The sequence below is a fragment of the Pelodiscus sinensis genome, chromosome 12 (assembly GCF_049634645.1).
Source record: "Pelodiscus sinensis isolate JC-2024 chromosome 12, ASM4963464v1, whole genome shotgun sequence".
Lineage (NCBI taxonomy): Eukaryota > Metazoa > Chordata > Testudines > Trionychidae > Pelodiscus > Pelodiscus sinensis.
Genome location: NC_134722.1, coordinates 48,509,538 through 48,523,189, shown reverse-complemented (window position 1 = coordinate 48,523,189; position 13,652 = coordinate 48,509,538). Strand labels below are relative to the sequence as shown.

Below are 13,652 nucleotides of genomic sequence, written 5' to 3'. Positions count from 1 at the left end.
CACCTTGAGCCCGGTGGGAATGGGCTGAGGCACATGCCCCCCGGCTCTTTCTTTCCTGGGTCCCAAGAGTGGGGGTCTGGGTCCAGCGCGGGAGCCCGGGTCGCCAGTCTCCTCCTCCGGCGCGGGAGCCCGGGTCGCCAGTCTCCTCCTCCGGCGCGGGAGCCCGGGTCGCCAGTCTCCTCCTCCGGCGCGGGAGCCCGGGTCGCCAGTCTCCTCCTCCGGCGCGGGAGCCCGGGTCGCCAGTCTCCGCCTCCTCCGGCGCGGGAGCCCGGGTCGCCAGTCTCCGCCTCCTCCGGCGCGGGAGCCCGGGTCGCCAGTCTCCGCCTCCTCCGGCGCGGGAGCCCGGGTCGCCAGTCTCCGCCTCCTGCGGCGCGGGAGCCCGGGTCGCCAGTCTCCGCCTCCTGCGGCGCGGGAGCCCGGGTCGCCAGTCTCCGCCTCCTGCGGCGCGGGAGCCCGGGTCGCCAGTCTCCGCCTCCTGCGGCGCGGGAGCCCGGGTCGCCAGTCTCCGCCTCCTGCGGCGCAGGAGCCCGGGTCGCCAGTCTCCTCCTCCTCCAGCGTGGGAGCCCGGGTCGTCAGTCTCCTCCTCCTCCTCCGGCGTGGGAGCCCGGGTCGTCAGTCTCCTCCTCCTCCGGCGTGGGAGCCCGGGTCGTCAGTCTCCGCCTCCTCTGGCGCGGGAGCCCGGGCCGGCAGACTCCTGAGAACAGGGGCACCGCCTCCCTCCGCCCCGCCCGTGCTGCAGCTGGCAGGAGCCCACGCTCTTCGTGCAGATAATGATCCCTCCGCGGAGGCGTGCGGCGGGTGAGTCACGCCGCCCTGGTGCCTCGCTGCCTTTGGGTACAGCCGCGTGCCGCCCCACAGGTCAGGCAGCTTCTTCCGCCCACGCACCGGGCAGCCCTGGAGTTCCTGCCTGCCAGGTCCAAAGCACCAGCCCCTCTCGTGGCTTTTCCCCCTCCCAGGACGCCTGCGAGCTGGGGTGGGCCGCTCGGGTTCCCGGCCAGGAAGCTCTTCCTGCCCTTGGCTAGCGCAGCCCTCCGTCAGAGGCAGCAGGCCCGGGCCCGGGCAGGCCTAGGTCAGTCCGTCTACGGCTCCGACGTCCCCCCGGTGGCGGCGAAACACCTGGCTCGCTGGCAGACGGCACCGCCCGGCTAGCGCCGCGAGTGCCACGCAGATGGGTGGCGGACACCTCGGCCGCGTGGAGTTTGATTGGCAGGGCAGAACGTCCACGCCGGCAGAGTTCCCGCAAGCCTCGTGGGAAGGAGAGACGGCTGGGTGCCAGGGGCCTGTCCTGCCGGCATGGAAATCGGGTGCCGAGCTAATACAACCAGCCTGGCAGGAAGTCAGACCCAGCACCAGAGACCCCGTCGGCTTGTGAGGTCACCTGCATTCCTGTGCCCGCCTGGCCTGGCTTCCGCGGGCAGTCCCTGGGAGAGCTCCATGGGGGAGGCAGGGGTGTGTCTGAGGCACCTCAGCGTCCAGGCACTGTCATCAGAGCAGGGCCCAGGCTTGAGCTCCGCTTTCCAGCGCGCTGGGACAGCGACAGCCCCGATCTGGGTCCCCGTGCAAGGTGCTTCTTTGCTACTAGTTCTCCATGGCCCTGAGCGCCTCCCCCCCAGCTACGTGGCGTGGCCCCGAGCAACTCCCCCCCAGCCACATGGCATGGCCCCAAGCACCTCCTCCCAGCCACGTGGCATGGCCCCAAGCACCTCCCCCCAGCCACGTGGCATTTCCCCAAGCACCTCCTCCCAGCCACGTGGCGTGGGCCCAAGCACCTCCCCCCAGCCACGTGGCATGGCCCCAAGCACCTCCTCCCAGCCATGTGGCGTGGGCCCAAGCACCTCCCCCCAGCCACGTGGCATGGCCCCAAGCACCTCCTCCCAGCCACGTGGTGTGGCCCCAAGCACCTCCCCCCCAGCCACGTGGCATGGCCCCAAGCACCTCCCCCCCAGCCACATGGCATGGCCCCAAGCACCTCCTCCCAGCCACGTGGCGTGGGCCCAAGCACCTCCCCCCAGCCACGTGGCATGGCCCCAAGCACCTCCCTCCAGCCACGTGGCATTTCCCCAAGCACCTCCCCCCAGCCACGTGGCATGGCGTGGCCCCAAGCACCTCCTGCCAGCCACTCAACATGGCCCCGAGCGCCTCCCCAACCATGCAGCGTGGCCCTGAGCGCCTCCCCCAACCACACGGCGTGGGCCACGAGAGCCTCCCCAACCATGCAGCGTGGCCCTGAGCGCCTCCCCCAATCACGCGGCGTGGCCCTGAATCCAACCACACCGCGTGGGCCATGAGCGCCTCCCCACAGCCACACGGCGTGGCCCCGAGCGCCTCCCCCAGCCATGCAGCGTGGACACTGCACTTCCTCTCTGCCTCAGCGGCTTGTCACCTCTCGCTAGGGCCCTGGGGACAGTGACTGGTTCTGAGAGCCAGGGCTCTGCCCTTCCCCCACCCCAGGCCCTTTCTTGTAACTCTCTGTTCCTGCCTGAGGCCTGCAGAGTCGCTGCTGATCCAGGGCCTCTGCCAAGAACCACGTTTGGTTTGAGCCTCCTGAGGGGAACAGAAAACAGAGAAACTCTGGGCAGAGGACCCTGGCCGAGAGCCAGTCCCATAGCTGGGGCCTAGCACAGCCCTGGGCCCGCTCAATGGAGCTGGCCACGTGTAACGGGCCACTTCATCCTGCGATAACACACCGGAGCAGCCACGTTCCCCCGTGTCCCTCCGCCGACGCACAGGGAGCCCCCGCGGGAAATGTGGGCCCAGGAGAGAGAGGCCCGGCGCTGGCCTCTGAGCAGGCGGGTAACACCGGGAGCGGCGCAGTCACTGGTTGGAATGTGGCTGAGGGTCCCACGTCTTAGCACCCTGACTGTGGCGGCCATTGCGTCCACGTGCGAGTCCACGTGCGAAGGGGGCATGCTGCTGTTGGGCAGGCGCACCTCACACAGGTCCCCAGGGCCCTTCAGCCTGCAGAGCATGTCTGGATTGCGCTGGGGTTGGAGGCCCTGCCCTTACTGCTGGGACACCCACAAATCCGGCCACGCTGGGGTGCATGCAGATCCGGCCACGCTGGGGTGCACGCATATCCGGCCATGATGGGGCACGCAGATCCAGCCGCGCTGGGACGCACACAGATCTTGCCACGCTGGGGCGCGCACGCAGATCCAGCCACGCTGGGGCGCGCGCGCAGATCCAGCCACGCTGGGACGCACGCAGATCTGGCCACGCTGGGGCGCATGCAGATCCAGCCACGCTGGGACGCACGCAGATCCGGCCACGCTGGGACGCACGCAGATCCGGCCACGCTGGGACGCACACAGATCTTGCCACGCTGGGACGCGCGCGCAGATCCAGCCACGCTGGGGCGCGCGTGCAGATCCAGCCACGCTGGGACGCATGCAGATCTGGCCACGCTGGGGCACGCACGCAGATCCGGCCACGCTGGGATGCACACAGATCCGGCCACGCTGGGACGCACGCAGATCTTGCCACGCTGGGGCGCACGCGCAGATCCGGCCACGCTGGGGCACGTAGAGCAAGCCACGCTGGGGCACGCACGCAGATCCGGCCATGCTGGGGCGCGTGCAGATCCAGCCGCGCTGGGGCGTGCGCGCAGATCCAGCCAACCTGAGGCGCACGCAGATCCAGCTGCGCTGGGACGTACACAGATCTGGCCATGCTGGGGCGCGCGCGCAGATCCGGCCACGCTGGGACGCACGCAGATCTTGCCACGCTGGGGCGCACGCGCAGATCCGGCCACGCTGGGGCACGTAGAGCAAGCCACGCTGGGGCACGCACGCAGATCCAGCCATGCTGGGGCGCGTGCAGATCCAGCCGCGCTGGGGCGTGCGCGCAGATCCAGCCAACCTGAGGCGCACGCAGATCCAGCTGCGCTGGGACGTACACAGATCTGGCCATGCTGGGGCGCGCGCGCAGATCCGGCCACGCTGGGACGCACGCAGATCCGGCCACGCTGGGACGCGCGCGCGTAGATTCCGGCCACGCTGGGATGCACGCAGATCCGGCCACGCTGGGACGCACACAGATCTTGCCACGCTGGGGCGCACGCGCAGATCCGGCCACGCTGGGGCGCACCCAGGACACCCTGCGCTGCCCCTGGCCTGGCCCAAGCAGACTGTGTCCTGCGCCTAGGGGGCCGGCTGCTCTGGGGCTTCCCTCGCCCAGCCAGGGGCTGGCCTTGTCTGCAGGCCTCAGGAGAGCGCCCAGCCGGGGCAGCGCTGGCAGGCGCCACATGGTCCCGGCCCCAGGCGAGACGCCCCGGCGCACTATGGGAACCGGGCAGGGGTGCGGTCCCGGCGCTGGGGCTGGCTCACGCTGGCTCCCTCCTGCCCTGCACCCCGGTTGTGAGCCAGACCGGCAGCCGCGTGACCCAGGCTCAGCGTACTGGCCCTGGGCCCCAGCGGGCGCCTGGTGCTGGGCCGTGACTGGCTGGCACCAGAGATGCAGCAGCTGCCGGTCCGGCGCCCAGCGCATTGGGCACAGTGACATCACGCGCCCAGGTTTGCTGTCCCGTCCTCTCCTCAGCGCTGGCGAGCAGAGCCTCCCTGTGCCCCGCGCCTCTGCAAACAGCCACGTGGCACGAGGCCCGCACCGCGCTGGCGGAGAGAGAGCAGCGAGTGCCGTGCCACGGCGCGTGGGCTCTCAGTGCAGCAGTGCCCGACACGCTCACGACACAGCGCCCTGTGCCACGGCCCGAGGGCCACGCCAGGGTTTGCCTCAGGGCCCACGTCCTAAGGGCTGCGGGTTTGGGCCGTAACCCCACGTTAATCGGTTAATGGGTTAACCCTTCGGGCCACGCGGGGCCAGCCCCCGACTCAGCTGGGCCGCCCTCGCCTGGGACGGGCCGCGAGCAGGCAGCTCCCAGGCACCAGTTAAGCAGCGCGGCTCTAGGTCTGCCTGCAGGGCCCTGCCCGGGCAGCCACGCTGAGTCCGAGCCTGGCGCTGAACCCAGATCCCTGCCTTCTCCAGCAGCCCCTCCAGCGGGAAGGGATGTCTGGCGGGCAGGCTGGGTTAGCGCGCGGCGGCCTGTCGGTTCCGAGCCGCTCTCCCGGGTGGGCAGCTTGGCTAGGGCACGTCTAGCATGTGCGGGGCGGCCACGCTGCCACTGGATGGGGGAGTGCACGGCTGGTGCGGTCAGCGGGCGCCTCCCTTCCCAGGTGCTGCAGGGACCCCGGCCCCTGGGCAACGTTCCCAAAATGTCTCGTGGGTCGGCACGTGGCCCCCGTGCCCACCGCTCTCCGAGGGCCAGCCTGGTGCCGGCCCCCTTCCGCCAGGGCTGCCGTCTGTCTAGCATCTGCAGAGCGCCGGCGCTGCCCTCTGCCGCCACGGAAGAGCAGCCCCGGCGGGGCCGTGGGCGCGTCTCTGTGCACCTGCCATTCCGAGCCCTTGCCCGGCCCCTGGCAGCCTCTCCCCTCCCCCGTGCCCAAAGGGCAGGAGAACAGCTTGTTCAGGGGACCCCCAAGCGCGGCGGCCTGGGTTGTTCCTACTCGCCGCGCCCCCAGAACACCAGTGGCAAACCGAGCCCCGCAGGAGAGAGAGAAACCGCCTGGTGCTCCCGTTTGCCAGGGGCCAGAGCAGCCCGTCACCCTCCTGCCTCCGCCACGCCCGGCTGCATCCCTGCCCCCTCAGCATCCCTTCCCAAAGGCAGCTGCACCCCCCTCCGTGGCCCCGGCCTGGCCCCTCTCCCCCGCGCCCACGGCAGGGCCGAGGGCTCCTGCAGCACCGCATGGAGTCCCGACGAGGCCGAGGGCGGCGCCCTGAGACCAGCTCTGCTCCGGTACCTGTTCCACAGCGTCCTCCGCCAGAGCCACGCAGGGGCCAAGGCAGCCCAAAGGCTGCTCCGGGGAGGGGGCTGGGCTCGTGTCACCAGGCCCAGGAAGTGCGGAAGGTTCGGGGCCGTGGAGGGACCGGCCCAGCCTGGCACCGTGCGGGTGCAGGGCTGCTCCCTGGGCGCCGCGCGTTGCAGCTGGAAAGTGTAGATGGAGGCGACTCGCCGCCGGCTGCTACCCAGGAACCTGGCACCAAGGGGCCGGCGGGCGCTGGGCATGCAAGTGAAACGGGTGCGAAGGAACCGGGCAGCCTCGCAAGCCAGCTGGCTCCGCCAGGCTTCCTGCTCAGGCAGGTGCCACGCGGGTGGGCCAGGCCTCCAGAGCCCTCCCAGGCCAGCGGAGGTGGCGAGCGCTGGGCCTCGTTCAGCAAAGAAGCAGGGAGAAGCGGCTTGACACCTTCCTGGCCCGGTTCCCCGCCGAGCTGCTGGGAAAGGCAGGAGCCCAGGGCGTTCCTGGCAGGTCTCCCTCCCGGCGGAGGCGGGACGGAAGGTCTGGCCCCGCTCCCCGCATGGCCAGAGCCGCCGGAGTCTGCAGCAGGTGGCCGGGGATGCGCGGGGCTGGCCGTGCCCAGGTGGCCTCCGCGCCCCAGGACGGGGCCGCTTTCCTCCTGTGCTGGGTTGACTCCCAACTGCCTACAAGGCCCCGGCCCCGGCCCAGCGCCCCCACCCTCGGCCTGCAAGGGCGGCAGGACAGGGCAGCGGGCCGGGCAGGGTTAACCTGCGCTGCTGCCAGACTTCCTCTCCCGAACAATAACAGCGCAGCGTCAGGAGGGATGCACATGGCCCCGTGGGGCCTGGCCTGCCCAGCCCGCCGCCACATTATCTCCCGGCCCCACTCGGCCTCCTGCATCCTCCCTGCCCGGGGCGGCGCCCCAAGTCCAGATGCGTTTCCGTCTTCCCGACAGCGAGTCCACGCCGGAGCCCTGGGGCAGCAGGCCCTGCCAGGCACCGGCGCCTCCCCGGACTCCGAGCCACCTTGCTGGGGGGCAGACGATGCCCCTCCTGGGAGAGGGGCTCAGGGGCTCCCGGGAGCAGGAGCCTGGGGCCCTTCTGCCAGAGGAGCCCAGAGCAGGGCTGGCCGAGGGCGTTCGGCAGCCTGGAGCCGCTGTGAGCTGCCCCTGGTGGCAAAGGGCCATACCCCCGGGAATTGCTGAGCTGCTCCAAGGGACAGAGACTTTGCATGGGGGGGACCCCAATCAGAACTCGCCCCCTCTGCAGCCGCTTCCAATCCCCCCCCCCCGGCTTGGCCCAGAGCGTGGGGCATCTCAGTGCCCCAAAGTCCCTGGGACCCACTGGGACCACGCACAGGAAACCACGGAGGGACTCACCAATCCCAGGGCAGCGGCCCTGGCTGCTCGCTGCTCCTTCCCGAGCAGCCCCCCGCTGCAGCCAGCAGCCTCCTGCTTCCCCGAAGCCAGGCTGGGCTGGAGAGCTGGACACTCGAGTCCTGCCTCCCGGCGAGTGCTCCACCTCTCGCAGCGCACTGCAGAGCCCACGTTAAAGGGCCAGCACCATCCTGTGCCCGGCCCCTCCTGCCTGCCTGCTCCCCATCCATTGGCAGGGCACCCGGGCGCCAGGAGCCAGAGCTGCTGGTCCATGCCTGGCTCTGCAAGCTCCGCCCAGCTGCAGGGCGCCCCTGTGGCCTCCTGGCAAACACGGGCCAAGCAGGCTCCCCTGCACCCCCGACTTACCAGAGGGCTTGGAATGGAGGCCGGGCTGGGACCTCGCCACACGCTGGAGAAACCAGCGATGTGCCGTTCGGCCGAGGCGTGACTGGAGACACAGCTCCTGTCTCATCCTCTCCCCGAGTGTCTGAGAGCCAGAGCCACCCGACTACGAGACACGTCTGTGACCTCTTACTCTGCCTGCCTGTGGGGCCGGTCTGGCCACGGGGAGGGAGCCGGAGCCTGTCCCGTGGGCCCCGTGGGGCTGGCCTGGCCACGGGGAGGGAGCCGGAGCCTGTCCCGTGGGCCCCATGGGTCTGGCCTGGCCACGGGGAGGGAGCTGGAGCTTGGTCCATGGGCCCCGTGGGTCTGCCCTGGCCATGGGGAGGGAGCTGGAGCCTGTCCCGTGGGCCCCGTGGGTCTGGCCTGGCCACGGGGAGGGAGCTGGAGCTTGGTCCATGGGCCCCGTGGGTCTGGCCTGGCCACGGGGAGGGAGCTGGAGCTTGGTCCATGGGCCCCGTGGGTCTGGCCTGGCCACGGGGAGGGAGCTGGAGCTTGGTCCATGGGCCCCGTGGGTCTGGCCTGGCCACGGGGGAGGCCCTCGGCTGGAATCGACTCTGGTTGTAGGGAAATTTCGCGTCTGATTTCAGGGCATAAAGAACTTGCCCGTGGAGGCCAGGAGAGGCTTGTGCCCGGCCCTGCTCTGTACCAGGTGCCACCCGGGTGCCCCTGGCTAGCTGCCACCTCCAGGCCGGGGCCTTGTTTTGTGTCTGAACAAGCCAGTTCGTTTGCCTGCGGACGTGAGAAAACGGACCCGCTGTGAGCCCCCTGGCTAGAGGCAACCTCCCGCCCTTGGCTCACTGTCTGGGGCCGGCCGGTCCCTGGCACGGCGCCCGACCCAGCATCGCCCGGGACTCCCCAGTGTCAGTGTGTCCCGCCACGCAACACCCCAGCGTGCCCTCGGAGGGGTCCTGGTACGAGCACGAGGAGCTGTGGCAAGCACGCAGACGGGGCTGCCGGTGCTAGTGCCGACACTGCCTGTGTCAGCCACTGGGTGGTGGTGGTGGCTGAGATCCGGTCCCCCGAGGTCTGGCCGGTGGAGATGGAGACTTTGGTGGCACAGGCAGGCCGGCAGTGCCCATCGCAGGGACCCACCCAGAGGCTCAGGCGCGAGGTGGAGAGCCCCGCTGGGGCAGGTGGCTGCGGGTCACTGTCTCTAGGAAGCTACTTGGCAGAGCCCCGGGGGAACGGGGCCGGGTTTCCTCTAGCCCTCGCGCAGAGGGCTCTTCCGAAACGCTGCCCACAAGGGCATGCCTCTGCGTGCTGGGCCCCACGGCCGGGAGCGCCGCGCACCCCAAGCCAGCGCTTCTCGGCAAAGGACCTGCCATCTGCACTGGCAAGACTCCAGCCTGCCCCGGGAGCAAAGCACGCCCGAGCTGGTAGGGGCAGGGGCGGGTCGGCACCGACGTGCGTGATGGGCTCCGGCGGGGGTGGCATGCCGCCACTCTCGCTCGGGACGCATTCCCCAGACCTCACCCTTCGAACCACGGGCAGCCTGCTGACCCCGCAGGGCGGCGGCTCCCTGCCCCGGGCACTGTCTGGAGGAGCCCCCGAGCGGAGGCGGGGCGGAGCACGCGAGATGCACTCACCCTCTGGAAGCATGCAAGGAGCCAGCGCGCAGGAAGCAGCAGGCCGGGGAGGAAGGAGAGATAACAGCACAAGCGCCCGGCAGATGAGTCACAGGAAAAGCAGTCACTGAGGCCAAGCGCGGGCTGCCTGGCCCAGGTCTCTGGCGCTGGAGACCCAGGGACGTGGGTGGGGGCTCCCTACCCGTGGCAAGCTGCAGCCCTGTGTCTTCTGCCTGCCATGCCCGCCCAAGCACGGGGAGCCCTCGCTCCTGCAGGCCGCCGGCGCTGTCCCAGGCCGGGGCTGACTGTGCAGGCGAGTGTACCAGAGGGACATGTACAAGTGGGGCCTGGCCCAGGAGAGGGCTGAGACGTCGGAGCCTGCGCTGAGGGGGTTCTGTGCACTGACAGTCTCAGGGAACCTCTGTCTCCCCAGCCAGCAACGTCCTGCAGCAGCAAGTGTCAGAACACGTAAGGATCCCCAAGAGCCATGTTACACGCTTCTGGCTCCGCGACTTGCTGACACGGGCTTTGCGGGGTGGGCATCCACGTTTCCTGGCTCCTTCCAAGCCTTGTGCCATAGCCGCCATGCAGAGACAGCTCTAGCGCTGCCTCAGTCACCCTATAGCTGCCATACAGAGAAGGCTCTAGCACCGCCTCAATCACCGGATAGCCACCATACAGAGAAGGCTCTAGCACTGCCTCCGTCACCCTATAGCTGCCATACAGAGAAGGCTCTAGCACCACCTCAATCACCGGATAGCCACCATACAGAGAAGGCTCTAGCACCGCCTCAATTACCGGATAGCCACCATACAGAGAAGGCTCTAGCACCGCCTCAATCACCGGATAGCCACCATACAGAGAAGGCTCTAGCACCGCCTCAATCACCGGATAGCCACCATACAGAGAAGGCTCTAGCACCGCCTCAATCACCGGATAGCCACCATACAGAGAAGGCTCTACCGCTGCTCCAATCTCCCTATAACCACCATACGGACACGGCTCTAGCACCACCTCAATCACCCTATAGCCTACATACAGGGTAGCTATAGGGTGATTGGGGTGGCACCAGAGCCATCTGTCACGTTATTGAATTTTAAGGGGAGCAGACAGATCACTGCTGCACCCATGAGGGGTGTTTGCCCCGAAGTCTGTACAAAGGGGCCATGTGAGGTGTCAAACAAAAGCTTGTGTCTGACTGATTCTATGTGTGCTGCTCATGTACCCGCGTGATGTGGGGGGGGGTTATGGAGAGGGGCTCTGGGCGGGTGCTGGGAATGGTCTCCGTCCGGGACAGAGCGATGGCCTACACTGCCTGCTGTGAGGAAGGACTGGCCGATGGATGACTGTGCAATTAGCACGGCTCCAGGGACAATGGCTCCCAGAGAGGCCAAGACACCCCTGAGGGATGGTCTGGAAACCTGCAGACCAACTCAGTATCTCATGGCTGCTGGCATGTGAATCATGCATCATGTGACCAGCTCCAGCTGGGCAGACCCCAGGAAGGGATATAAAATGCCATGAGGCGGACTCCATCTGGTCTTCAGTCTTGCTCCTGATCCCAGATGCAGCCTTGCGAGGGACAGCGAGCGGGAAGGAGGCCGACCCATCCTGACATAGGATGTGCACCAGAGACTGCTGAGCGGGCAGCCTGTAACATCTCTGCTGAGAGCCTGCATCCAGACCTGGGGGACTGGTGCATGTGACATTCTCCTTCACAGCCTCGCCCTCCTCCTTTGCTTTCTTGTTAAGAACCCTTTCGATTTTAGATGCTATGGACTGGCCCAGCGCGCTCTTGTGGGTAAGATCTGAAGTGTAAAGTGACCAGGGACAGTGGCTGGTTCTTTGGCACCGGAAGGACCCGTTTGGGGGAGGTGAGATCGGGTTCTATAACCCTCACCTGTGTTAGGCCCGGGGCTGACTGTGGCACAGGGAGAGCTGGGGTGCCAGAGGGGTTTTGCTCGTGAGGTTCCTGTTGGCCAGATTGGCAGCTGGAGTGCTCGGTGGGACTGGGGTGTGGTCTGTTGGGAAGGTCTCCAGTCGAGGGCTGTAGGTAGCCCTGGTTTTGAGCCATTTGCCCTGAGCGGACGCCCTCAGCCGTGCCCAGACCTGGCCCGGCCCGTCACAAGAGGCACGAAGGCAGCCAGGCAATAGCACAAGTCCTAAGAAGTGGGGACACCCCAGCAAACGGCAGCAGGTTCTTACTTCACTGCACAGCTTAGGGCTGAGGGCCAGAGCTGCACTCAGTCACTTGTTCGCCGTTTGAGTCTGAGCCAGATGCCCAGGGCTGGGTCCCGTGATGAGCCCTGTGCAGCAGAGCCTGCGGGAAGGACCAAGCTCTCCAGAACCGTCCCTCGTGCGCTGGTGGTTGCCCTGTTCCAAACAGCGCTCCGTCAAAGCGCACTAGTGCCCCAGTGCACGAGGCCTGTGGTACCAAGGGCCACTTCAGGGGTCTCCCGCTGTGCGAGGGCCACTCGCTGAGTTTGGTTCCCTCGTGCTGGGGCTCTCACCAGTGACAGCCACGGCCGCAAGGTGCCCTGCAGCTTTGGCAGGGCGTTGATGCACGAACCGCGGTGTGACGTAGTGGGGGGCTGTCTGCTTTGTAACCCAGTGTCCCCCCTGGCTGTGCTGTGAGGTGCGATTCCCACTGATTCACCCACATGTGTACAGTGACTAAAGTAAAAGCCCTGCAAGCTGCATGGACACTTTTCAAAGGCACCATAATAGAGGCCCAACTTCAATGTGTACCCCAAATTAAAAAAACAAAATAAAAGAGCCACCGTGGCTTACCAACCATGGAAAAGCAGCAGTGAGAGATAAAAGGCATCTTTCAAAAAGTGGAAGTCCAGTCCTAGGGTATGTCTTAATTAATCCTAGTGTATGTCTATCCTGCATCCCTCTGTCGGCAGATCCTGTAAACCTCCTTGCAGGAGGCATAAGGGATCTGTCGAAAAAGGCTTTCTTTCTCGACAGATCCCCCTGTAACAGACCGGGCCATGTCTGGGCACAGCTGAGGGCATCCGCTCAGGGTGAATTGCTCAAATCTGGGGCTCCTTACAGCCCCCAGGCTGGTGACCTCTACAACCAGGCCACAAACCAGTCCCACAGAGCACTTCAGCTGCCTGCCTGAAGCCTCATGAGCAAACCCCTCTGACACCCCAGCCTTATCCATGCCCCAGACGGCCCCGGGCCTCATACACCGGTGGGGGGTCCTAGCACCCAAACCCACCTACCCCAAACAAGTTCTGTCCGGTCCCAAGAAACCAGCCACAGATCCCTGGTCAATTTACCCTTTGGACCTTACCCACAAATCACGCTGGGCCAATCCTTTAGCATCTAACATCTAAAGGTTTATTATTACAATAAAGAAAAGCATGAGAGTGAGGTTGTTAAAGGATAGTACATTACATGCATCGACTCTCCCAGTCCTCGATGCAGGCTCTAGCAGAGATGTTACAGCTGCTGGTTTAAAAGTCCTTGTTGCGCATCCTAGGATCAGGATGGGTTCACAGGTCTTCCGAGCTCTTCGATCCCTGCACTGCTGCCTCTGGGATGAAGTGCTGAGCTGAGAACCAAGATGGAGTCCACCACATGGCCTCTTTATACCTCCTTCCTGGTCTCTTCTTGGCTGCAGCAGGTCACCTGGCCATCGGCCTATCCCTGCTGGCAGCTCTTAGGTGTCCGCCCTCATGCTTTAGGTGTGTCCTTGGCCCATCGAGTGCCATTGTCCCACAGAGCCCCGCTAATTAGCATGTCCATAGGCCAGGCTCTGCCCAATGCTCAACCACATTCAGAGAAATATTCAGTATCCACACAGATTACAGATTCCTACCTACACACACAGACATTATACAATCACATAAATAGCGTACACAGGATCAGCAAACAGTGAGCTTCTATCCAACACCCCACATGGCCCCCTTTTATACCATTTTTGGGGCCAGCACCCCCACCTATGGGTGCATCAGTGATCTGGGTGCTCCCCTCAAAATCCAGTAACGTGACACCCCCTCTAGACTGCCTCTTTTTCTGACAAAGTGCTGGGTCGGCAAAAACGGTGGCCATTTTTATGCAAATTAAGTGTGGGATATTTAAATCCCCGCTTCATTTGCAATGTCAACCTGCCTAATCTGCATCCCTCTGCCAACAGAGCGATGCGGTCTAGACATACCCCTAGTGAGGTAAATAGAAAGGAGCATCATCACTGCCAAATTCAGTGTACAAATGTAATAAGAAAAGCCAAAAAGGAGTTTGAAGAACAGCTAGTCAAAAACTCCAAAGGCAATTGTGACGGCAAGTCGGGGTCCCCCGATCATGCAGCCCTGTAGCAGCCAGAACAGACTTCGCCGGCCAGTAGAACAGGGGGGTTTATTGCTGCTCCAGGACGCAGCCCAGCAGAGACGTGACATGGCTACTGGGGTCTGGGCAAGGGTGCCTCCGACCCCTTGAGATGGGGCGCCTCAGTCCTTAGACTCCCAGCCCCCTCCTTAGTCTGTCTCCTCCATGATTCCAGCCAGGAAC

At 65.9% G+C, this 13,652-nt stretch overlaps 1 protein-coding gene across 1 annotated transcript in view; it reads right to left on the bottom strand.

Annotated features, from left to right (window-relative positions):
- RIPOR1 (RHO family interacting cell polarization regulator 1) overlaps positions 1 to 7,291 on the bottom strand; it is a 75,748-nt gene extending 68,457 nt beyond the window's left edge. Inside the window, exon 1 of the mRNA XM_075940668.1 lies at positions 7,168 to 7,291. The gene's annotated coding sequence lies outside the window, so the exon portion shown is untranslated. The remainder of the gene's footprint in view (positions 1 to 7,167) is intronic.
- Between the last annotated feature and the right edge of the window lie 6,361 nt (positions 7,292 to 13,652).